Below are 14,182 nucleotides of genomic sequence, written 5' to 3' on the forward strand. Positions count from 1 at the left end.
AGTGGGTCAGACCTATGGCTCCTCACATGCTTCCAGAGTTGGACTGGCCCTGGGAACATCAACCAAGATGGCAGTGTGGCCCCTGAAGTGAACTTCCTGGAGAAGGAAAACATCCTTTCATGAGGAGTGGCATTGGTGGTGGTGCATAGGAGTGATCTGATTGAGTGGAGCGCATCGGGGACGACATCTTGCCAATGGGAGACTGGAAGGCCCCTAGACCTCAGGGGAAAGAGGATGGCCTTCCAGGTGGTAGTGTTCTCCCTTTCCACCTGCCCATTCCCTCGGGGGTTGTAGCTGGTGGTCCAGCTCATGGCAATGTCTCTGGCCAGCAGGTTCTGACGCAGCTCATCATATATAAAAGAGGACCCCCGGACACTATGGATATAGCAGGGGTGCCCGGGCAGGGTGAAGAGATTGGGCAGGGCCTGTGATAACTGTGTCAGGGGTCATACCTGGAAAGGGGATGGCAAACTGGAAACGTGAGTATTCGTCAATGATATGGTCAGAGGAGGGGAGGGGCCGCTTGAAATAGAGACTCAGGAGTTCAAAGGGGCTAGTGGCCTTTATCAGATGTGTTCTGTCTGGCCGATAGAAATGCAGTTTGCACTCTGCACAGAACTGGCAATTTTTGGTCATGGTCCTGTTCTCCTCAATGGAGTAAGGTAAGTTGTGGGCTTTGACAAAATGGTAGAATCTGGTGACCCCAGGGTGGCAGAGGTCATTGTGGAGGGCCTGAGGCCAGTCGATTTGTGTGCTGGCACACGTTCTGCAGGATAGGGCATCTGGAGGTCAATTGAGTTTTCCAGGCTGGTACAAGATATCGTAATTGTAGGTGGAAAGTTCGATTCTCCACCTCAATATCTTGTCGTTTTTAATTTTACCTCGTGTTTCATGTTGAACATAAAAGCAACTGCATGTTGGTCAGTCAGCAAGGTAAATCATTTGCTGGCAAGGTAGTGTCTCCAGTGCCGTACCGCCTCAGCAATGGCCTAGGCCTCCTTCTCAACCGAGGAGTGTCAGATTTCAGGGCCCTGAAGGGTATGGGAGAAAAAAGCTATGAGTCTGCCCATCTGGTTAAGGGTGGTGGCCAGGGTGAAGTCAGATGCATCGCTTTCCACCTGGAATGGGGTGGATTCATCCACTGTATGCATTACGGCCTTGGCAATGCCCGCCTTGATGAGGCTGAAGGCTGATCTGACGTCAAGTGAAAAGAGGTGGACTTGACGCGGTGTCGAGCCTTGCCCACATAATGAGGGATCCATTGGGATAGTAAGAGAAGCCCAGGTATCATTTCAGGGCTTTGAGGCTTTGTGGAAGGGGGACTTCCAACAGAGGGCGCATGCGGTTGGGATCAGGGTCAATGACTCCGTTCTCTACAATGCAGCCAAGGATGGCAAGGCGAGTTGTGTGAAACACACACTTATGCTTATTGTATGTAAGGTTAAGGAGTTTGGTGGCCTGGAGAAATTTTTGGAGGTTGCCTGTATGGTCCTATGTGTCATGGCCACAAATGGTGATGTTGTTCAGATATGGGAATGTGGCGGGCAGCTGATACTGGTCTACATTGTGATTCATCTTCCATTGGAAGACCGAGACCCCATTGGTGACTTCAAAGGGGATCCTCAGGAAATATTAGAGGCAGCTATCTGCTTTGAAAGCAGTGTATTGGTGATCCTCCGGGCAGATGGGGAGCTGGTGATATGCTGACTTTAAATCGATGGTGGAGAATACCCGATATTGGGCGATTTGGTTTACTACGTCAGTTATGCAGGGGAGAGGGTACGCGTCCAACTGTGTATATCTGTTAATTGTACTGTAGACAATGATCATTCTGCTTTTCTCCCCATTCTTTAGTACCACCACTTGGGCTCTTCAGGGGCTAGTGCTGGCTTTAATGATCAACTCATTCAGTAGCCGCTGTACCTCTGAACTGATAAAGCCCCTGTCCCTGGCACTGTATTGCCTGCCTTTGGTGGCAACGGGTTTACAGTCAGGGGTGAGATTAGCAAACAGCGGTGGAGGGTTGATCTTGAGGGTTGAGAGGCCACTGGTCGTGTGCAGTGTGCAATCGGCTGGTTGCTGGCTGGAAATAATGGGAGGAGAGGCCGTGGGTTTCTGTGGATGGAGCACAGTGGGCAGTTTAAAAACTGCTGGTTACAGACAGTGAGGGGGCGATGGGGCCTGTCGTTCTCCATCGTGACATTCTCAAGGTGGCATTGAAAGTTCAGCTCCAGCAGCATGCCAGCGCAAAGCTGCAGCATCACAAGAAGTTTAAAATCTTTGTAGTCTGTGCCCCATGTTGTCAGAGTCACTAGCAATAGCTGTAGTTATCTGCCATTTAGGACTTTGAGACCAAGGAGGCTTTGTGGTGTACTGGCTTTACTGCGAGGGAGTAGTTCTGTACCGTGTCAGGGTTGATGAAGCTCTCCGTGCTTCCACTGTTGAACAGGCAGCTTGTCACGTGGCCATTTACCCCATGTCCATCATCAATCAAGCAAGTTGGTGAGGACTCCGCTGGAGGACAGTGTTGAGTTGCCATCGGACTCCATAGATACGGTGGAGTGTTCTGGCATTTGGTTCCAAGATGGCAGCTCCATGGCCAGCACAGAGCACTGCTGGGTTGGGAAGATGGCGGCGTCCAAGATGATGGTCCCCATGGCCTGCATGTGGCACTACCGAGTTTGGTGGGCGACCCGAATTTACACACTTTGGTGTAGGGTCCCACAGTTAGTGCAAACCATGTCTTTCACTGGGCAGCATTTTCTCAGGTGTTTTAACAGGCCTCAGAAATAGCACTTCAGGTGCTCACAGAGTACCACAGCTGTGGTCGGGTCACTGGCAGGATGTGACGGTGTTCTGCAGGCCTGCAGCCATCCCACTTCCCAAGATGGTGGTACCCGTGATAACCACGAGGTGGCCACATTGTCGGCAGAGTGCACGCCCATACTTTGGAGGACCACCTCTAGCACGTCTGCTAGCTCAACCACCTTCTGCAAATTGAGCTCACCTTGCTCTAACAGTCTCTGACGGATGTAACTGGATCTTATGCTCACAAAGTTGGTGTCTCTGATCAGATCATCTGTGTACACCGCAGCCGTCACAGCCTTACGGTTGCAGGCCCATCTGAGGCCTTGCAGAGCCCGAAGGTACTCGATGCTCGATTCCCCAGGTCACTGTTTATGGGTAGCCAGGAGCTACCTTGCGTAGACCTCGCTTACCTTCCTCCGGTACTGACTTTTCAGAATGTCCATTGCTGCTGAGAGCAACTGGGCATCTCTGATCATTGAGTATACCAGGGGCCTGACCCGGGAATACAGCACTTGCAGCCTGCCATCCGCTGATCGGAAGATAGCGGAGTAGGCCTGCAGTAATGCTTCTAAGCAATGCAGCCAGAATTTGGATGCATCTGGCGATTGTGGGTCGAGGTCTAGCTTTTCTGGCTTCAGGATATCTGCTCCATTATCAAAAAAAACTGTAGTTAATAAAATTGATGTACCATCAATAACTTAAAAGACTAGAAGTTGTAGAGAAATTGATAGCCTTTTATTAACTACAGAATGGATATCTGTCCATGCTGATCGACTGCCCTGAACTGAGGAGAGGGCTGTGGCATAGTCGCCTTTATTCAGTGGTCAGTGGATGGAACCTCAGGCACAGTCAGCAAAGGACATGTCCTAGTACATCCAAATATATATACAGCACATCCAAACATATATACGGTGGTTTACCACAGTACATGATAGACTTAAAACTTTTCGTCTGCCATAAGGCAAACTAAGAGTTGCCATGAGCGTTGCCCAGCACCCCTAACAATAGGAGAAAAAGAAGCAAAAGAGTTCCTTCACAGTCAGTGTGTCTGTGGATTACACACAGGATTTCCCACCTCCATCCCACCCCACCCCAGCTCCCCTTTCGTTCCCATCTGGCCTCTCCCCAATAGCCTCCACGATCACCTTCCCTACAGCACCATCAACTTGACTCCTTTTCTCTCCCTCTGCCAGCCACCTCCAACACTACCCTGTCTGTCTGATCTGACCCCTTTGCCTCTTTCCGCAGACTCCCTTATTTGGTACCTGCCAATCAACTGCCTTGGCATCCTGGTATGTCAGTCATCTGTCAGCCTTCCCTGCCTCACCAATCCCGAATGCCCCCTGTCCAACCCCTCCACTCTGTCCTCATTATACTGGCTGTCTCCCCTCTGCCTCTCAATCTGGATCAAGGGGTCTGAACTGAACTATAGACCATTCTCCAAATGATGCTGCTCAACCCACTCAGTTCCCCCAGCAGATTATTTATAGCCACTGAAACTAGGAACTGGCAGCCTGAAGGGCTTTCTGGTGGCTTTGCCACTGCCATGGAAATGAACCATGTGATTAATGTTATAATTTGAACTTTGAAAGTGTGGAGTTTACTCTATTGTTTATGATTAAAATGATTGGACCGGAATGTGACTGCAAGCCCTGAAAGGAATCTGGGAGACCAGACACAGTGAGGGGTCACTGACCGGAGATGAAGACCAGACACAGTGAGGGGTCACTGACTGGGGTCTGGGTGACCGGACACACTGAGGAGTGTGACAGAATATATAGAAATATTTTTGGGAGATAAATTGGGAAAAAAATAGAGTAGGTTACATATGCACACTTTAAAATGGATCTTATTTGAAAATATTGGAGAATTCATATCCACAGTGATCTTGCAGAAATTGTGAAGATTGCTTATGGAGACTTCACAAGTAGGTGTTAATTGAACTGAAGAATGAACTATTGACTTTTAAAGCAAAAGCACAGACATGCTGTCTGTTGATACATTTTTGTAAGGCTTTTGAAAAGTGCACTCAAAGGTCACTAAAGGGCTCTTGTTTACCTAAAAACAATAGATGTACCAGAAGACTGACTTCTATTGTTTGCTGGAGAAAGTCAGATGTTTTTTTACAAAGAGAGAGAGAGAGAGTCACACGGGCTTTCTGGCACTTTGAGAGTCAGGGTCTCAGAGAGAGAGAGGGAGACTGAACAGTGTCAGCCAGGAGAAGCTTGTTGGAACTGAAACAGAAGCTCCAGAGTGGAGGACGGCCTACTCTTGTGTGTCATGCAAGAGGAGAAAATGAGATGTCTGGTGTTTCTCTTGGAATAAGTGGAACAGAAAGGAACTCTCTGATAACCTGAAAGAAAGAGGTTATTATCTGGAGAGCCCTGATGGGGCAGTTTCATCAGCAAGACACTGAGGTGACTGAGGGAAGTACCTCAGTTGTGGAAATCCTGGAACCACACATCTCTCTCTACAAAACCTACAAGAACCTTCCTGAACGGTAACCATTTACCTTTCGAGCACCAAAGCCTGGTGAACTTTATACATGTTAAATTCGGTGCACAGTATAAGAATTGTCTGCAACCAGTGAACTTGGAAGAATGAGAAGTGAGATTGGACAGTGAGCCAAAGAACTTTTCTAAACTTAACACACGTGCACTTAGAATTAGGTGAAGAAAGTTAATAAAAATAGAGATAAATTAAAGTTTGATTCTGCTTTAATGTTTAAAGATAATTAAAAGCAATTTTTGTTTAAGTAACCCTTTGTTGTGGTGAATGTCTATTGCTGCTGGGTTTTGGGGTCCTTTGGGCTCGTAACAGGGGTCACTGACTGGAGACAGAAACCAGACATGGTGAGGGGTCACTGACTGTGGTCTGGTTGACCAGACACAGTGAGGGATTACTAACTTGGGCCTGGGTGACTGGACACTGTGAGGGGTCACTGACAGGTCTGGATGACTGGACACAGTGAAAAGTCACTAACTAGGGGTGGAGTCCGGACACTGAGAGGGTCACTGACAGGGGATGGTGACCAGACACAGTGAAAGGTCACTGACTTGGGTGTGGGTGACTGGGCACAGGGAGGGGTCCCTGACTGGGGACAGTGACCGGACACAGTGAGGGGTCACTAACTGGTTATGGAGACCAAACACAATGAGGGGTCACTGACTGGGAACAGAGACCGGACACAGTGAGGGATTGCTGACTGGGGATGGAGACCAGACACAGTGAGGGGTCACTAACTGGGGTCTGGGTGATCAGACACAGTGAGGGGTCACTGACTGGGGTCTGGGTGATCAGACACAGTGAGGGGTCACTGACTGGGGTCTGGGTGATCAGACACAGTGAGGGGTCACTGACTAGAGTCTGGGTGACTGGACACAGTGAGAGGTCACTGACTGAGGATGGAGACCACCTTGGTAAATGCATTGTCTTCAAAGGCCATGAATATCACCTCAATAGATTGCAGCCAGGGTGCGAGAATCTGAAGTTCAGCCCGGTATTGATGGATGAGGAATGGAGTGAGAAGACTCAGTCAGATTTCTTGCTGACAGACACTGGTCAATGGAGTGAGGTGACATTTTTAGGTGCCCAGCAATACATAACTGATTCACACACTGGTCCAAATTCTGATATATCCTTAGAAACATTGCACAGATGAGCAGTATTCAAGAAACTTCTGGTATGATACAAGAGGCAAAGACAATTAGGGAAGGAATTATGTGGCTTAGACACTGGAGATCTGAAGACACAGCTTTGCAGGGAGTCAGACAAGTGAATCGAAATGCCATAGCACTGGTGGATGTTCGAGGTCAGTGAGTGACAAGGCCAGGGAGAAACAGGTACATAGGGATGATCAAAGACTACAGAGATGAATTATACTTTTTGAAGTGTTGTCTGAGGAGAAATGCTGGAAAAATTTCAGATGTCTTGATGGGCACTAAAGAACTTTTAATATGGGCCCAACAACCTGATGTTGATCAGAGGTTCAGCCACAGCTTCACCTCCACTCTTTAAATTTATTTTTAAATTTAAATTTTTAATTTTATTTACAGCACAATAGAAGCCAATTCCGACCATAAATCTGTGCTGGCCAATTACAACCAAATTAACCACAATCCCGTATGTTTTGGAAGGTGGGAGGAAACTCACACAGGCACAGGGAGAACATACAAACTCCTTAGAGACAATGTCGGATTGGAACCTGGGTCACTGGTGCTGTAATAGCATCGCGCTGTGCTGCCCATGGATTTAAATCACAGAATTTCACAACTCCATAAAATTATGCTCTTGTTCTTCTCACTTATACTGCTGTATGTATGTGTAGAGCTCGTCGAAAGAACCAAAGACTTGTTGATCCAAACCAAGGCTTTTATTAGCAAAAGACCGGAGCTCTTCACAGGTGGCCGACCAGTCCGGAATGATCCGACCTGGCTAGGGACACAGCCCTTTAAGGCCCAGGTAATGGGTGTGGCTTAGCTCTCAGCCAATCGCTATAAGCACAGTCTAGATACAGTAACTATATACACTACTATATACACTATGTACATTGGTGATAGATATGTACTATCACATTCACCCCTTCTTGGAGAACTGACCCTGGGAAAAACAAAACGAGGGAGAGAATGAAAGGAAGGGGTAGGTCAAGGACTGTAGCGGTCAGGGGGTCTGACCATCCGGTGTGACCGCCGTGGTGCCGGGATCGGGGTCGCTGGAGTGGTGTCGCCAGCGGGCTTGTCGGGTGCGACTGCTCCGTCACTCAATTCCCCAGTCGTGTTGTCGGCAGGGTGGCCCGGGTGCGGTTGGTCCTTCTGCTGCGGCACAGGGCCTGGAGAGTAAAGAGTTGGGGAAGGTTGGGTTGGGGGGTTTGCTGGTTCTCCCGCGTCCTGAGCTAGGTCCCGCACCGAAACAGTGTCCTCCCGCCCGTCTGGGAACCCAACGTAGGCGTAATGTGGGTTCGCGTGGAGTAGAGTCACCCGGTCGACCAAGGGGTCGTTCTTTGAGTGCCGGACGTGGCGTCGCAAAAGGACGGGGCCAGGGACGGTGAGCCATGCCGGTACAGTGGTTCCTGATTCGGATTTCCTCGGGAAAAGGAACATCCTTTCGTGGGGGGTGGCATTTGTTGCAGTACATAGGAGGGAGCGGATGGAGTGTAAGGCACTACTGAGAACCTCCTGCCAGTGAGAGGTGGGGAGACCTTTAGACCGGAGAGCCAGTGTAACCGCTCTCCATATAGTGGCATTCTCCCTCTCGATCTGGCCATTACCGCGTGGGTTATAGCTCGTGGTCCTGCTTGAAGCAATACCACACTCCAGAAGGTACTGTCGCAGCTCTGCACTCATGAATGAGGAACCCCTATCACTGTGGATGGAATTGGGGTACCCGAAGATGGTGAAAATAGTGTGAAGGGCCTGTATCACTGAGGTGGCAGTGGTGTCTGGGCAGGCCACAGCGAATGGGAAGCGGGAGTACTCGTCGATGGCTGTAAGGATGTAGGTATTACGGTTGGTCGACGGTAGGGGGCCCTTAAAGTCTACGCTAAGACGCTCGAAGGGGCGGGTGGCTTTGATAACGTGGGAGTTATCCGGACGGAAGAAGTGGGGCTTGCATTCAGCGCACACCGCACAGGCTCGGGTCATGGAGCGGATCTCCTCGACTGTGTAGGGTAAGTTGCGCGCCTTGACAAAGTGAGCAAACCTAGTGACCCCTGGATGACAGAGCGCCTCATGGAGTTTCCGTAGTCTGTCCATCTGTATGCTGGCGCACGTCCCCCTGGAGAGCGCGTCAGGCGGGTCGTTGAGCTTACCAGGCCGGTACAGGATGTCGTAGTTAAAGGTGGAGAGTTCGATTCTCCATCTGGCGATTTTGTCGTTTTTTATCTTACCACGCTGGGTGTTGCTGAACATGAAGGAGACTGCACGTTGATCAGTCAACAGTGTAAAGCGCCTCCCAGCGAGGTAATGTCTCCAACGACGCACTGCTTCAACTATGGCCTGCGCTTCCTTCTCGATCGAGGAGTGTCTACTCTCAGGACCCTGGAGGGTTCTGGAGAAGAAGGCTACAGGCCGACCGGCCTGGTTCAAGGTGGCTGCCAGGGCGAAGTCGGATGCATCGCTCTCGACTTGAAACGGGACAGACTCATCGATCGCGTGCAGCGTCGCAGCAGCAATGTCAGATTTGATTCGATCGAAAGCCGCTGTGGCTTCGGTCGAGAGGGGAAAGGAGGTGGTCTTGATAAGAGGACGCGCCTTGTCGGCATAGTGTGGAACCCATTGGGCGTAATACGAGAAAAGGCCCAGGCAACGTTTGAGAGCTTTCTGGGTATGTGGGGGGGGTAAGTCCATTAGGGGACGCATGCGGTCAGGATCTGGCATGACTATCCCGTTCTCCACCACACAACCTAGAATGGCGAGTCGAGTGGTCCGGAAGACACACTTGTCCAAATTGTAAGTCAGGTTCAGCCGACGGGCAGTTTGGAGAAATTTGTCTAGGTTAGCGTCGTGGTCCTGCATGTCGTGGCCGCAGATGGTGATATTGTCCAGATACGGGAAGGTAGCGGTTAGCCCGTTCTGGTCCACCATCCTGTCCATTTCCCGCTGGAAGACCGCGACACCATTAGTGACCCCGAATGGTACCCTGAGAAATTGATATAGCCGCCCATTCGCCTCAAATGCCGTGAATGGTCGGTCCTCACAGCGGATCGGGAGCTGGTGGTAGGCCGAACGTAGGTCAATATCAAGTTTTTCTGGCCTAATTAGACGCTCCATCCCTTTCAAAAAAAATTTTTCTTTTGCTAATAAAATTGTAGAGCTCGTCGAAAGAACCAAAGACTTGTTGATCCAAACCAAGGCTTTTATTAGCAAAAGACCGGAGCTCTTCACAGGTGGCCGACCAGTCCGGAATGATCCGACCTGGCTAGGGACACAGCCCTTTAAGGCCCAGGTAATGGGTGTGGCTTAGCTCTCAGCCAATCGCTATAAGCACAGTCTAGATACAGTAACTATATACACTACTATATACACTATGTACATTGGTGATAGATATGTACTATCACAGTATGTTAGAACTGACCTGCTTGACAGCTCATGGAAGGACCCTTCTTACTGTACTAGGTATAACATGATAAATAAACTGATGAAAGTTGCAAATAGGAAGTGACTTAAAACAATTGAATTTCATTTTTTTTAAATTTCAGTAATGCACATTAATAGACCTTTCAGCACAGACAGGAGTTGTACTGCGGAAATGTTTCAACTGCTCAATTGGTCTCTTGATGCCTGTTGCTGTGGAGACAAAGGCTTGAATCCCACATTAATTATCTTTAATGAAATGAACAGATTGTGGTCTAAACAGCCTTTTTTGGGGCCATTCCCCCCACCCCCCACCTTAGGTCTCTGATTAAAGTTTATGGGCTCCCTTCCCTGTGAAGCAGTCAAGTTTAGTTGGTTTCTTCCATTCTTCTCTCCGACCGACTACATAAAAAATATTTTATGAGAGTGGAACATGAAAGGCTGCTGACACCATGATTGTTTCCCAAGCCCCGCACTGCATGGTTCTATCTCCTTCTCAAGATACAGGTAGACCCATTTATCCAGGTAGACCCATTATTTCTGCATGTTCCTGCCCCACTGAACTTGTATCATCTTACCTCGACTCCATTTTTTCTCCTCTGGTCCAATCCCTCCCTACCTGCATCTGCCATACTCATGTCTTCCACCTCTTCAATGACTTCCAATTCCCTGAACTTGACTGCCCCATTTTCAATATGGTAGTCCAATCTCTTTACACATCCATCCCCCTTACAGAAGCCCTTCATTTCTTTCTTGACAAGAGATCTAACCAGTCCCTCTCCACCATCACCCTCCTCCATCTATCAGAACTTGTTCTCACCTTCAATAACTTTTCCTTTGACTCCATTTGAGTTAAAGAAGTAGCCATGGATACCCGCATGGGTCCCAGCTATGCCTGCCTTTTTGTTGGCTACGTGGAACAATCCATACTGCAAGCCTACACAGACAAGGCCCCTCAACTCTTCCTCTGATATATTGATGACTACATCAGTGCTGCCTCATGCACCCGCGTGAGCTCGTCAACTTTATTCATTTTGCTGCTAACTTTCACCATGACTTCAAATTCACTTGGTCAATCTCCAGCGACACTCTCCCCTTTCTTGACCTCTCTGTTTCCATCTTGGGAGACAAACTTTCTACAGACATTTTTTATCAACCTATCAACTCCCACAATTACCTCAACTACACATCTTCACACCCAGTCCCCTGTAAGGATTCTATTCCTTCCTTTTAATTCCTCTGTCTCCATCATACTGCTCCAAAGATGAGGTATTCCAGTCTAGATCATCCAAAATGTCCTCCTTCTTCCAAAAACATGGTTTCCCCTCTTCCATCATCAACTCAGCCCTTATCTACATCTTCTCCATTTCCTGCTCATCTGTCCTGGCCCCCTCTGCCCCTAGATGCAACAAGAACAGGATTCCCTTTGTCCTCACCTACCACTCCTTCAGCCTCTGCATCCAACACATTATCCTCTGCAATTTCGATCACCTGCAACATAATGCCACCACCAGGCACATCTTCCCCTCTCCCCCTTCTCTGGTCTGCTCCCTCCATGACTCCCTTGTCCACTCGTCCTTTCCCACATAGCCCCCTTGGCACTTTACACTGCGGCTGTAGCAAGTGCCACACATGTGCCCTAGCTCACCACTATTCGGAGCCCAAAACAGTCCTTCCAAGTGAAGCAACACTTCACAGGTGAACCTGCGGGAGTCATCTACTGCATCCGGTGCTCCCGTTGTGGCCTTCTCTTCATTCGAGAAACTGGTCGCAGACTGGGAGATGGCTTCGCTGAGCTCTGGCTCTGTTTGCATCAGTGATAGGGATCTCCCAGTGGCCAGCCATTTCAATTCTGCAGCCCACTCCCATGCTGACATTTCTGTCCATGGTCTCATGCACTGCCAAACGAAGACCATCCATAAATTGGAGGAGCAACATCTAATATTCTGTCTGGACACTCTCCACCTGGATGGCATCAACATCGATTTCTCTGGTTTCTGCTAGCCTACACCCCATTCTCCCTCTCTTCTTTATCCCTGTCTTATTTCCTCCAGCTTTCCAGCCCCTTCCCTCTCCATTCACAGAGCCATTCCCCCCTCCTCCTGCTTGCTGGTGTGCCCTCCCTCCCTTATCGTCATATTACATCCTGTCTGTGGGCCTGTGCTCCTCCACCTCCCAATATTTTGTTTGGGTGCCTGCCCACATTTTGCTCATACCTTGATTCTGGCTCAAGCCAGAAATGTTAGTTATGTATCTTTATCTTTGCTATATAAAGTACACTGTTTGTTTGACCTGCTGAGTTTCCCCAGTATTGTGTTTTTACTAAAATATTTTATGATTTTCCTCCATGGCCCTCCTTAAATGTGCTATGGCCCCAAAGGAAGGCGTTTGTCCCCTGTTGTGAATAGCTGGTCTGAAGCCTTTAGGGAAGGAAATCTGCCTTCCTGTGTATGACTTGTGAATCATCAATGAAAACTACTTCTCAATTCATTCAGTTGCACAATGAGGAAGGGTAACAAATGTTGGCTTTGACATTGATCCCACACTGAGTGAAGGAATGAAAATGAACAATTAAAGTTGTATTCAAATGGAACAAAATTGAATTAAGAACCTCAGAAGAAGGAAGAATGTGAGGGTTAGTTTATATTCAATTTATTATTAAGGAATTGTTGAATTATTTTAAATAATGACTTAAGAATTTAATTGAGAGGAATCTTAGAGACAGACCAACCTCGCGATTTATCCCCCATTATTCAGCCATCGAATTGGCGTAATGCCTTCAGAGCGCCAGCGATCGGGTCCGGGGTTCAAATCCCGCACTGTCTGTAAGGAGTTTTTATCTCTCCCTATATCTGCATGGATTTTCCCCAGGGCTCCAGTTTCCTCCCACTGTCCAAAATGTACCGGGGTTGTTGGTTAATTGGGTGTAAATTGAGCGGCACAAGCTCATGGGCCAAAATGGTCAGTTACCGTGCTGCATGTCTAAATTTTTTTTTTTTTTTTAAATTAGTTCATTTCCTTTTCTATTGCTCAGGGTCAGCTGCTTGGTTGAAGGAGATCCAATAGTAACTTTCAAAAGGGAACCAGATAAATACTCAAGGAGGAGGTCTTTGAGAGGAGTCACGTGATGGAGTAGTGGCCGGACGGTGAACTCCAGCCCTCTCCAGAAAAGTCAGGAAAAACAAGAGAAAATACAAAGGCACAGAAATACAAGTTAAAGAAAAGTGAATATAAAGGTGGAAAGAAGATGGAGACAAAAGGAGAAAAATCAAAATCAACGGAAAGAAGAGAGGAAGAGAAGACAACGGAGGAAAAAGGTGAAGGCCTTACCTGTCCGAAGAGGCCCGCTGTGGAGAGAAGACCCCACTACCTCAGGTCGGTAGAAAGAGAACTACAACAATGGCTCACAGAGCCGAGTAAAAGTGCGCAACCGCGCATGCGCGACTCCTCGCGCATGCGCGATGCGCATGAAAAAAAACACACCGACGGGAGGGGGGACCAGCTGGGGAGTCGATCTCCACAGCCGGCAACGACAGCTGCAGAACACCTGCAGCAAGAAGAGACCACAGAAGACAATGGAAACAAGAAAGAAGAGGAGGAAAGGGCAGCAAAGAAACAACAGATGGTCAACCTAGAGGAAGAAGAAGAGGAAGAGGAAGAGTACAGGGAAATAGAAGAAGAAAAGAAAGGCAAGGTAAAGGAGGTACTTGCTCTTGTTAGAGGATACATGGAGTCATTTAAAGAATGGCAAACACAGGAATTCAATGATTTAAGAAGAAGAATAAACAACACAGAAAAGAAAATAAATAAAATGGATATGACCTTAACAGAAATGGGGAAAAAAATGGACAAGATGGAAGAACGGGCAATAGCAGCAGAAATGGAGGTAGAAGACTTAAAAAAGAAATTGGAGGAATCTAATAAAAAAACTAAAGAGACACAAGAATTACTAGCCCAAAAAATAGATATAATGGAAAATTATAACAGAAGAAATAACATAAAGATAGTGGGCCTTAAGGAAGATGTAGAAGGCAAGAATATGAGGGAGTTTATAAAAGAATGGATCCCTAAGGCCCTAGGATGTCCAGAACTACAGCAAGAAATGGAAATAGAAAGGGCACATAGAGCATTGGCCCCTAAACCACAACCACAACAAAAACCAAGATCTATTGTAGTAAAATTCCTAAGATATACTACAAGAGAAAAGGTACTGGAGAAGACAATGGAAAAAGTAAGAGAGGGCAACAAACCACTGGAGTATAAAGGGCAAAAAATCTTCATTTATCCAGATATAAGCTTTGAAC

General features: G+C 47.9%; 1 protein-coding gene across 1 annotated transcript in view; it reads left to right on the top strand.

The window, feature by feature from the left end:
• Nucleotides 1–14,182, top strand: part of LOC138746666 (metabotropic glycine receptor-like) — a 115,924-nt gene that overhangs the window by 37,622 nt on the left and 64,120 nt on the right. The window lies entirely within an intron of this gene.

This window comes from Narcine bancroftii, chromosome 12 (genome assembly GCF_036971445.1).
Source record: "Narcine bancroftii isolate sNarBan1 chromosome 12, sNarBan1.hap1, whole genome shotgun sequence".
NCBI lineage: Eukaryota > Metazoa > Chordata > Chondrichthyes > Torpediniformes > Narcinidae > Narcine > Narcine bancroftii.